Source organism: Excalfactoria chinensis, chromosome 20 (assembly GCF_039878825.1).
Source record: "Excalfactoria chinensis isolate bCotChi1 chromosome 20, bCotChi1.hap2, whole genome shotgun sequence".
Taxonomy (NCBI): Eukaryota; Metazoa; Chordata; class Aves; order Galliformes; family Phasianidae; genus Excalfactoria; species Excalfactoria chinensis.
Window position 1 is genome coordinate 3,916,674 of NC_092844.1, and position 10,992 is coordinate 3,927,665.

The window sequence follows — 10,992 nt, forward strand, 5'->3', positions numbered from 1 at the left end:
GATGAAGGTGTTATGGCCACGAGCAGATGCAGTGGTTGGGTTTGCTTGTAGGCTGCTGCAGAGCCTTTGGTTGTGCATTGCCTGGTCATCCACTGAGAGATGGCCCAAAGCGGATGACAATGGGGCATGGAATCACACAGTTTTCAGGTCATTAAGGTTGGAAATGGCCACTGGGATCACCAGGTCCAACCACCAACCCACCACCACCATGTCCCTTGGTGGACATGGGGTCTGCATTGCCTCCCATGTAGATAACCATGCAATTCCCAAGGGGCAAAGGAGGAACAGTGCTAGGTGTGAGGGCTTCCTATCCCTCCATGCTGTACATAGAGAAGGTGAACTCCATCAACCTGTCCCACCTGAGCAGCCAGGACACGTATCTGCAGTGCTTCACAGCCCCATTCACTTTGGTGTCCATTAATCTCACTAAGTGCCTGTTCCCATACCTGAGAAGAAGTAAAGAAAGAAAGAAAAAAAACAAAGAAAAAAAAAAAAACACAAAAAAAACAAAGAAAAAACCATCAAAGATATTTGCTTTGCCTTTGCAAAGATGTGTCATTTTGCCATCTGTAGGCAAGCACGCTCTGCCACAATGGGTTTTGTTTGACTTCCATGCTAAAAAGGTCCCTGGTTTCTCTCCAGGGCCGCCCCAACCCACGTTCCCCCCCCTGCGCTCCTTTCAGCGGGGCTGTTGATGAGCTTGGCCTAATCAGATTAACTCAGCCCAGACACAGCAGTGGCAGTTTATTCTCTTTTAAAAGGACTCCACGGTTTCCTACAAACTTTTTGTAAACTCTTCATCTCCGGCTCAACTCCTTTGTAAGCTGCGTCCAATGGACTCTTTGAGAGACCCACAGTGGCGGTCAATGAGGACCAGTTAGAATGGGTCACTAATCCAAAAGAGTGGAGCAATGCCTTTAAAGCTGTGCGTGCTGAGGCACTGGGAGACATGCCTGGAAAGAGCGAATCGAATTCTCAAAGAGCTGGAACATTCAATTTGGTACCTAAAATAAAGATAATGAAGAAGTCCGCCTTGTTTACAAGGGTCATGAGACGATGTGGCGTTCAGTGGTGGTTTCCACCTCTTCAGACCTGCATGGAGAAGATTAACGTTGCGTCTCCATCCCCCATTACTGTCACTCAAGACTTGGAGTCATTTCGCTCCTTCCACAGGACCTGCCCCAGTTAAAAATAAGCAGATGAGTCACCGCAGTGCACACAACGATGAGAAAAGCACCCTGTTGTCTCCCTTTGAAAAGATCATGATCTTTCGTGGTGTTGATTTTATAGCAAGTAAAAAGAGTTATCTTAGTTGGCTGGAAGGGCATCCAATAAGGCACACTGCTGTGACGTCAGGGCAGTCATAGGAGCTCATTGTGCTTACAGTCACAGGATCATTAAGGTTGGAAACACCTTTGGGATCACCACGTCCAACCCAACCCACCTCACCGTGCCCCCACTGACCACGTCCTTCAGTGCCACATCCCCATGGTTCTGGAACACCTTCAGGGTTGGGGACTCTGTATCTCATGGGATCATAGTTCCTATGTTGGAAAGACCTTCATCGAGTCCAATACTTGCCTCCCTAAGCCTTTCAAAGGGAATCTCACATCTCCTTCTATAGCTTTTTCTCTCCGTGCCTTGCACCATGAGCTCTTCCAGCTTCCTCCAGTTGTTCTTACTGGAGACCTGGATGAAATAGCCAAGAGCAGCTGTCAGGCCTGTTAAATCTGCTCATCCTTCATCACCCTGCATTAATGCTTAATGGCAACTACAAGCAAGTGATGAAAGGGAAATTGCTCAGGGCCTTCCAGCACTGTGGGATCAGGGTAGGGACAGACCCCATGGAGGGGCTGGAACTTCATCATCTTTAAAGGTCCCTCCAACCCAACCATTCAATCATGCTATGGTTCTTTGGGTCTGTGATTCCATGACTATCATACAATGATCCTATGATTCCGTGGCTCTATCACTCTATGATTCTACAGTGCTATAATTCTATGCATGGGTTCCCCTCCAGCATCCTTCATCCTTCTCCTCCATCCCTTCCTCCACTCACCTGAGCTGCCTCTTGCCCCCAAGTTTTGTTTAGAAAGGGAGGGGACAAAATTAAACACATAAATAAATGAATAGGAGGGCCGGGTGCCGATCTGGCTTGGGAGAAGGATGGTTTTGTGCCACCCTTATTATCCGCTAATTGGGATTTTAACAAAGACCGTCCCGTCACATGCAGGTGGCCGGTGACAACGTGCCTGTGACTGAAGAGCAATTCTTGACATAAGGAGAGTCGAGGAGCTTGCTGGGAGCCAGCAATCCCCGTCTGATCTTCTGCACGCCCGTCTGGCGCGGTGTGAATAATTAATAGATTAATGATACACCTCTCTGCTGCACACAGAGCACAACGGCAGCTCAGGCTGCAAGCTGCTGCCTTGCACAAACCTCTCCGTGTGCTGGGGTGCACCCTGCTTGTAGCAGCTCAGGGTGTGTGCTCTGCAGGAGAAGTTCCCGGCGTTGCAGATGTGTTGATGGGAAGGGGTGATCTAGCAGCAAGCACGGCCCGTGCCGTGCAGCCAGCAGGAGCTGTAAAGGAGCGCCAGAAGGGAGAAGGCAGCAGATCTCCTTGCAGGCTGCTTCATCCCCTCGGAGCTCCTCCAGGCATTTGCCTTCCTTGCAAAAGTCACAGAGAATTTCAGCTTGAAAGCTGACGGAGCTGCAAGCAGCCAACCCTGCTGACAGCGTGCTTCCAGCAAGCCCTGCAGCAGGCAGAACCACAAGAGCCCACCCAGAGCTAAGGGAGCCCGGGGCAAGCTCCTGCTCCAGCACAGGGATGTGCATTGGGGCATCTTTGCCCAAGCAACGCTCTCCTCCCCTTCTGACGTGCTAAGCATGCAAACATGCCATTCCCCGGGTCTCCACAGAAGCTTCGTGCATCACAGGGGGAAGAGGTTTAATGAAAAATTTAAAGGCCGGAGTCTTAAAATAAATTCCAATCCCAGCTGAGATTTCACGGCGGCTGCTAAATGTCGCTCGCTTTAGGACTTGCGTGCGGGGAAGCGAAACCATCACTCCCTTCCATAGGGAAGCATTGGGCCCCGTTCCTTTGCAGGGCTGTGAGGAAGGCACCATCCCCAGGCTGGGAGGTGATGGATGTAATTAAAAGCCCGTTGGGGGGGGGTGGGAGGGGGGAAGAGAGAAAAGGAAGAACAATAAATGGAGGCGGCTTATCTTGCGGCTGAAAGCTGATCTTCATGGACATGTAACATATGGTATTTTCAATAGTGGATAAACAGTTTAAAGGGGACCTGCAAATGTTGTCTTTTAATGAGCTAACAGCGGGGTTGGGCGCTGAATATCCCCATGCTCACCTTTTATCTGGGTGCCCCCACGTCGCCCTGAAGCCCCGGCATGCACTGTGCCATGTCACAGCTGCCACCAAGCCGCCCGCGGGGCTGTGGGGCTGAATGCAATTACCCGAGCTGGAGTCCAGCCAGAACAGCCCTACTCATTGCAAAAACCACTGTGGGGTCTTTAATTACCAGCACGGGTCAGGACCCTTGGCTTTCCCATCACCTCTCCTCCCAGGACAGTCTCGTTGGCCATCGCGCCATCCCCAGTGCTGACTTTGGAGCAAAGAGTTGGGCTCATTGTAGGTTGTGCCCATCATCCAGGTGCTGCCTCCAGCAAATATGTGGGAACAGCAAACCTTTTCTCTCCTGGATAAGAAATCCATGCTATCCCATAACTTTGAGGCTGGGGGCTGGGTGTGGGTGCCCATGCTTGGCGTCGGAAAAAGGTTCTCATGGAGATTAAACCCCAAAGGGTTAAAGTTTTATGGATTAACCATCCGCGGGCACAAAGCTGTGCAGATCCTCCAAGCTTTGGTGCTTTGCATCAGCTCAGGCTCCGCATCCCTGCGCCCTTTTCATGCCATAATCTCTGCACGCTGGAATTATCTTCCTCATCCTTTGGCATCCCCCAGTGCCCATCGGCAGCCCTAAGCCTCACAGTTGTGTTGGCTTCTGGCTGAGCTGAGAAGGGCTGAAGCCTTTAACATCCCTCAGCCCCATTTCCCACGCAGAAGCCCTAAATCCCCATTTTATCGGCACGCTCCAATGTTCAGACCCTTCCCAGTCTCCCAACCAAAGCCACGGGAGTTTGGGTCATTTTGAGTTAACAGAAAATATACACGTGTTTTAGGAGGCATCTCCTTTTGTACCAGCTCATTAGGGGAAATAAATGGTCCCTGACCATCTGTCATCTTTGTGCAGGTACCTGGCAGAGAGGGGTGGGAAAAGGCACGGAGGATCCTTAATCCGCTCAGGGTTCGGCGAAGTGAGCTCTGCTTCCCACAGCATAATTACAGCGGCTCCGCTGCAAAGTGACAGACCTAGTGAGTGGAAATAGATGAATGTAATTAAAATCCCAGGGAGAGGGCGATGGAGACGGGGACGCGGTGGAGGGAATGAGTGTGGCAGAGAGAGAGGAACCACGAGCGGGAGGCGGCTGGTCTTCGGGATGGGGACCATATGTTGGTTTCATTAATGAAGAAAAAGGGTAAAAGTTGATTACTGATTAATTCCCGTCTTTTCCTCTCTTCTAATTGTGGGGGTTTTTTTTGTTTTAATTCCTTGGGTTTAAGGCTCGAAGGATGAGTAAAATCCTGTGCTCTGACTTGCTGCGTGCATCCAACACAGTAAGCTCTGCATCCATCCACACCGCTTCCCTTGGTTCCACATCCCATTGACACCCCACATCCCCACGCTGCTCCCTTGGCCATTATCCACCTCGAGAAGCCAAAATCACCTTCATCAGCACAAGGATGCTAAGGGAAGGGACTCTGCTGGGGTCCTGCTCCTGGGGATGGGTTCTTAGGGTGTCCCATGGGTGAGTGGCCCTGTGCTTTCAAGCACTGCAATTGTATTGATCAGCAATGGTTGTTTCCCCTCTTCTTCCCTCTCGAAAATGCCTTTTTTCTTCCTGCCCTCTCTTTGATGTCTTTTAATTACCTCTCCCCTCCTCCACACCCCCCTGTTAAAGAACCCCAAAGAGGTGGGCGAGGTTTATTTATTTATTGGCTTTGCTATGGATGAGGCTGGGAGTCGAGTGAATTCTCTGCGGGAACGTTGGGGGCTGAGCAGCCCCGCATTGCTCTGAGCATCCCTTGGGCCAGCTGTGCCCCCAACACCCACATCCCTGCATACCCCACAGAAGGATGCTTCACTGGATAAACCCACAGGGCACAAGCCCCCACCACGGGAACAACCACACCATTAATCACCCCAGCTTCATTTCACTCCATTGGGATGGGGAGTGAGGAGGATGCTTTGGTGGAGGACTTCTCCTCCAGGCTGGCACGGCTCAGGTCCATCGGGGTTGGCATCTCCCTGCTCCCAGAGCTTTGTCACTGTGCCGAGTGCCACTGTGTCCCCATCCCCCTTTCTCCACCCTCCCCTCACCCTGGGATGGATGGGAAATTTGAGGAATGTTCAGATTTTACTCATTAGCCCAACCTCCTGCTGGCCCTGGTTTAAAACAACCTGCAGGGGCTTCCCTTGATCGGTGATGTATGAGTGGCAGCGATGGGGTAAGCCAGACATCGAGCCTGGCTGGAGTCGGACTGCCTTGCATTTCACTGTTAACTTGTCTTCTGTGACTGGACATAATTTAGTCTAATTGTCTTCATGTGGGTTTCTTTCATCATGGCCACAATCCGGTTTAGCCAGCGGCTAACGAGGACATTTCAATGGCTTTCCTTCTGGCCCATCCCCTCGTCTCTCTGCTTTCATTTCCCAGGCTGGGCTGGCAGGGGGGTGTGGGGCTGTGTGCTGATCCCATCATTGCTCCCACTCCGTTTTGGGATGGAAAACTGACCTCACGCCTAGCCAAGAGGGGTTAAAACCCAAGGATGAGAAAGTGCCATCGGTGCCAATGGGCAAAGACCTCCTATGGCACAGCTGGTACAGACAGGGCAGGCACGGTGCCTTGGAAGCTGAGGATGGAACTGTGTGATGCTCTGAGCATCCCTGTGTTCCTGCATCACAACAACAGTGCCCACATCCCAGGACCTTGGAGCCGTATGGGAAAACAAGCCTAGATTGCCCACCTCCCTCCCCACAGCCCTTTGGGCTCACACAGCCATCCCGATCTCCCCCTTTTGTGCACAGTGTTTGGGTTTAGGGATTGTTGTGGTGAAGGATGGTCGCGTTGGGTTTCTTGGAAGCAAGTCCCTGGGTTTGTTTTTTTTTTTGACGGGAAGAAGCTGGCGTTTCATGAAAAGCCTCTCCCTCGTTATTTAATGCTAAAGCTCTTCAATTAGTTTCATTTGATTTACTTTGATGCTTTTGTTCCCAGAGGTTTCCAGTGTGTGGGGCTGCCCCACCTCACCGGGTCTGCCCCCCTTTGATCTCAGCAGCGCTGCCATGGGCCCCCAAGGCATCCCCCGGCCCCGCGCCCGCAGCCCCCATCTCACCCCCATCTGCTCCAAAACCAATATTGACTCGGGAATGGGGCAACCCCCCGCCAGGCAGCTTTAATCAAAGCTTTCCCCAGCAAATGAAGTTTTTACAAGGAGGTCTCCAGGTGCTCTGTCCAGGGGAGGGGGACACAATGGCCATCCTGGCGGGGGCTCGCTGCTATGGCAAAGAGGGGACTGGAGGGGCCGGAGCCCCGGCGCTCCCCTAGGGTTAGGTTGTATCTGCAGGAGCCAGACAGGGGTCTGGATGCTGAGCCAAAACATTTAACATTTGCAAAGCAATTAAGCAAGGGGGGAGAGGAGGGGAGGTGGAGGTGGCTGGGCACGGGAATTGGTTCTCATGGGAATGCTGTGGCACGGGGCAGGGAACCTGGGCTGAGCCCACGGCATCACCACAACCCCTTCCCAATAGGGAATAACAATGAATCCTTCCCTTCCCAACTAGAAACAGCCACAAACTCTTCCCAATGGGAAATAACCACAGACCATTCCCTTGCTTGGCTTCTTTTTGCCAGCATCCCCTAAAGGGCATCCCATATAGGTCTGAGGTCTTTAGGGACTTCCATAACGCATTGCAGAAGGGAAGCGAAGGTGCCTTTGGGACTTGCTCACAGTGCTTTGCATCCCATTGCCACCTCCTCCAGAGCATCAGGGACATCCATCCTCCCTCCTTCAGCCCCTGGGGCTGTCACATCCCACACACCCTCAGCCCCACACCTATGGGTGATGCCACACACAGCATCCGCACTGCAAACCAGAGTGCAGGGCAGAGGTGGGGTTGGATGGGGTTCACCTTACAACAGTGAAGCTCGGTGCCTTTTGGGGGCTCTTATCCAAAAAGAAAAGCCGAACTGCCCCCAGAAATGCTAGCAATCAGTCGGCAATGCAGCTCTTCAAAACAAATAAACACATTGGAACAATGGGAGCGGGGCTGGCTGGGGAGAAGCAGGCAGAGCTCGGGATGAAGGATGACGTGCTGAAAGGCAGCTGTTAAGGATGAAGCCAAATCCTTGCTGCCACGTTTCAACTGCTCCCAGTGCTTCTGCTGCCACCGAGGTCGTTGCCTGAAGGCGACGTTGGGTTGGGGCTGCAGTGGGTGGCAACCATAAAAAGCTCCCAGGCTGCCCAGTAAACCCAGCGCATCTATTTCCCTGTTTTAAAGGGAAGCCAATTAGCTGCTGACCCATAGGGACCTGGAGCACAGCTGTCCCCCCCATTGCATCGCTGCGATGCTTCCCATTGGTGTGATATTCCTGCACCACTCACTTCTTGGGGTTGCAAAGATGCATCCAGCAGTGGGTTCCCAGCCCTGCTGCCTTCCCCGCATCCCACAGGGCAACACTGAGCCTGCAGGGAACCCAGAGGAATACAGCCCTCCATCTGCAACCTTTGTGCCATGGGTACAGCAGAGCTGCAGCGTTGGGGGGGGGGAGGAACTCCCTGATGCTCAGTGGGATTATTTCCCCGTGGATAGGGTTCAGTGGGGCTGAAAGAGCTGCACGCCCTCTGATAATTTGCAGCTTGTGGATGCTGGGCTGACATTGAACTGAACCCTGGGGCAGCAGCAGGCAGTGAGGAGCGGGGCAGCTCGGCCTTATTGTGGTGGCAGGGCCACTTGGGGCTCGGCTAATAGGGGACATTCCTTCCTCCCAGGGCTCCCTCATGCATTCAGGGCCAGCCTTGGCTATTTAAGCCTCGTTAATGGCAACGTTTGGGTGACCGTCTTCCCCATTTCCCCTCGCGTGAATATTATCCCTGGGTTGCTCTGCATTGTTCATAACCAGGAGGGGACAATTAATCAGAGCAGAAAGGACTTTATTCAGACGGGATTCCTTCCGTGGCTGCACCACTGGGAGCAAATTAGCAACTCACACTTTGCCATTGACCCTTTCCTTCGGTGCTTTGGGCTGCAGTCACCCCTCTACCCTGGAAATGCAAACCTGCTTCTGTTTTAGCACCGCTGTCCTCACCACCTTTTCCTAATTGCTTTTGTTATTTTTGCATGTCCGGGCAGTGAGGTGGTAAATAGGCTCTAATCCCCATCCTGACACCTGCTTATCTGCAGGGCTGCTGCTGCTTCAGGAGCAGGTCTGGGCATGGGAGAGCAGGGAGAAACTCCTGCAGCCCAGCAATTACACCTGGGACACGATGCTCCCAGCAACACCCACACCACTGTGAATGGCCCAGCACGTGTTCCTCCCCTTGCAATAAGGCTGCTTTCATGTACTCAGCACTGACAAGAGGGTGAGGGCAACCAGCCCAGCCCATCAACCCCCCCCTTTCTCTTTCCTTGTTCATTCCAAAGCATTTTGCTCACCACAAGTGCTCTGCAGACAGACAGTCCCCAGCTGTTGTCCCAACATCTGTCTCACACTCTTTGCTAATGACGCCTGCCCTGCAATACCAGATGCACAAATAACCCCTTTCCCAAACCTGCTTTGCATTTCCCACGTTTTACCCATCACGGATGCTGTGGGGTAGCTCCAGGCTCCCATATCCTTGCAACCGTGGCTATCTGAGCCCCTGGCAGGTGGGCTGTCCCCCCTGCTTTGCTCCTCAGCAAAGCCCAATCTGCTGCTGCAGCACCTGTTTGCTGTCTGTTGGCTCCAGGACCCGCCTGCAGCAGGGCTCAGACCCACGGCCTGTCTGTGGTTTTTACTGCTCTGGATGAGGCTGCTGAGATGTCTCAATAGGGCACTAGCTAAACGAGCTGCTCGCGTTCATGAGTCAGAGTGGGAGCTGAGCTCTGCCCTTTGCCTCTGTCTGAACCTGGCTATCACAGCGACGTCTGGCTGTCACCAGGTCCACGGGTCAATGGTCAGCAGCAGGTTTGCACCCACGAGGACAAGCACGGGGTGATCAGATGTGATGGGTTCAGACGCAGGGATGAGCCTGGAGCGTGCAGGATGTGGGGCAGCAGGGATGGGAGCTCAGAGCAAAGCCACGGGGCCCCTGCTGGGATGCTGTTAGGACATTTCTCTCTACCAGAAACTCACGAAGAAGGAACTGAGTCTGGCTCACAGTCGTGCCTCAGATCGATGCAATGAAATTTGATAAGGAAATGGCAGGAGCGTGCTCAGCACATGCAAAAAAAAAGAAGCCAACCCAACCAAACCACGTCTTCAGATCTTGCCCTGTGGGAGGGAAGGGGGGGAGGGGGGTTTGTGAGCAGCAGCCTTCCTGGAAAGCTCTCCTTGCTGACGCCTGGAGGATGCATCTCAAGAGCCAGAAAGGCAGGCAGATGGGTGGCAAAAGCTGCAAGGAAAGGCCAGGCCTGGAGAGATGCATTACCCTTTGCCAGCAGGTGCAAAAAAGCCCATTCCCCATCAAACCTGGCACTGCAATGAGTCAGCCCTGTGCCGTCCCAGCTGCAGCGCTTCCAGGCTGCTTGGCTCACCCCAGCGGGCTCCCAGCAGCCGCTCAGCCTCCGCTCGGTGACAAATGTCACACGGGGACGCGCGCAGCATCCCCGCCTCCGCCGCATCATTGGCAGCAGGGAGGTGGCTGCTGGGTCCCCCGGCGCCCGCACTGCGGTTTGAAAGATGGGATCGTGTCAGCAGGCAATTGCAAAACAGCTCCGTCAGACGGGCACGCTCCTTTGGCAGCAATCTGATTTCCTCATGGTGCCGAAACGGGGGCGGCCCGCTCCGAATCGCACCCGTGGAAGCGTGCCCTCCTCCCGACACGCCCCGTGAGTCACAGCGGCTCCGCAGGGATCGAGATCTGGAAAGCACCCAAGGCAACCATCAACCCCACGGCGGCTGATAACGCGGCGTTATCAGGCTCCATCCAGCTGCTGAGTCAGCCCAGCACGCCTTCCCTGCCTGGCAGGAGATCAGGGATGGGGCTGCTGCTGGTGAGATATGGTGACAGAGCCCTTTGCAGCATCCCAAACATCACAGCATCCCTGGCACCACAGCATCCCCAGCACCACAGCATCCCCAACATCACAGCATCCCCAACATCACAGCATCCCTGGCACCACAGCATCCCCAACATCACAGCATCCCCAGCACCACAGCATCCCCAACATCACAGCATCCCCAGCACCACAGCATCCCCAACATCACAGCATCCCCATCCATGCTGAGCACCCTCATGGAGGGCAACACTATGCTGCTGCCCCAGCCCAGAGCAGGACCTGCTGCTTTCTGCAAGGCAGAGCAAGTCCTTGGTGCTGGGGGTGCAGCTAGGTGGCTGTCATGCTGCTGAGCTCACCCTCCGATGACTCTGGGGCTGCTCCTATAGGTATCAAACCATGCTGTAACTTAGGAACCTCAACCAGCGGAGGTTTGGAAGTTGAGGCAGCTGTGGGGAAGGGAGCCTTTTGTAAAGCCCAACCACAGCTTAACAGCTCCGTTTGCTTCCCACTCAGCTTTCAAACCTCCCCAGGTTCTCCCCCCTCCCAGCTTTGCTCTTAAATCTGTCACATTTTGCTTGGTTTCACCTCAGCATGAGACACAAGACCCAAGCGAGCAAACCCTGGGCCAGAAGGCACAGCAGCTTTGCAGCTGGATCCA

At 53.7% G+C, this 10,992-nt stretch overlaps 1 long non-coding RNA gene across 1 annotated transcript; it reads right to left on the bottom strand.

Moving 5' to 3' along the window:
- Positions 1-844: 844 nt before the first annotated feature.
- LOC140261260 (uncharacterized) lies at positions 845-10,424 on the bottom strand. The gene is made up of 3 exons (XR_011905685.1): positions 9,805-10,424; positions 4,273-4,387; positions 845-1,176 (listed from the first exon to the last, which is right to left on the bottom strand). It is a non-coding gene; the product is annotated as an uncharacterized lncRNA (long non-coding RNA).
- Between the last annotated feature and the right edge of the window lie 568 nt (positions 10,425-10,992).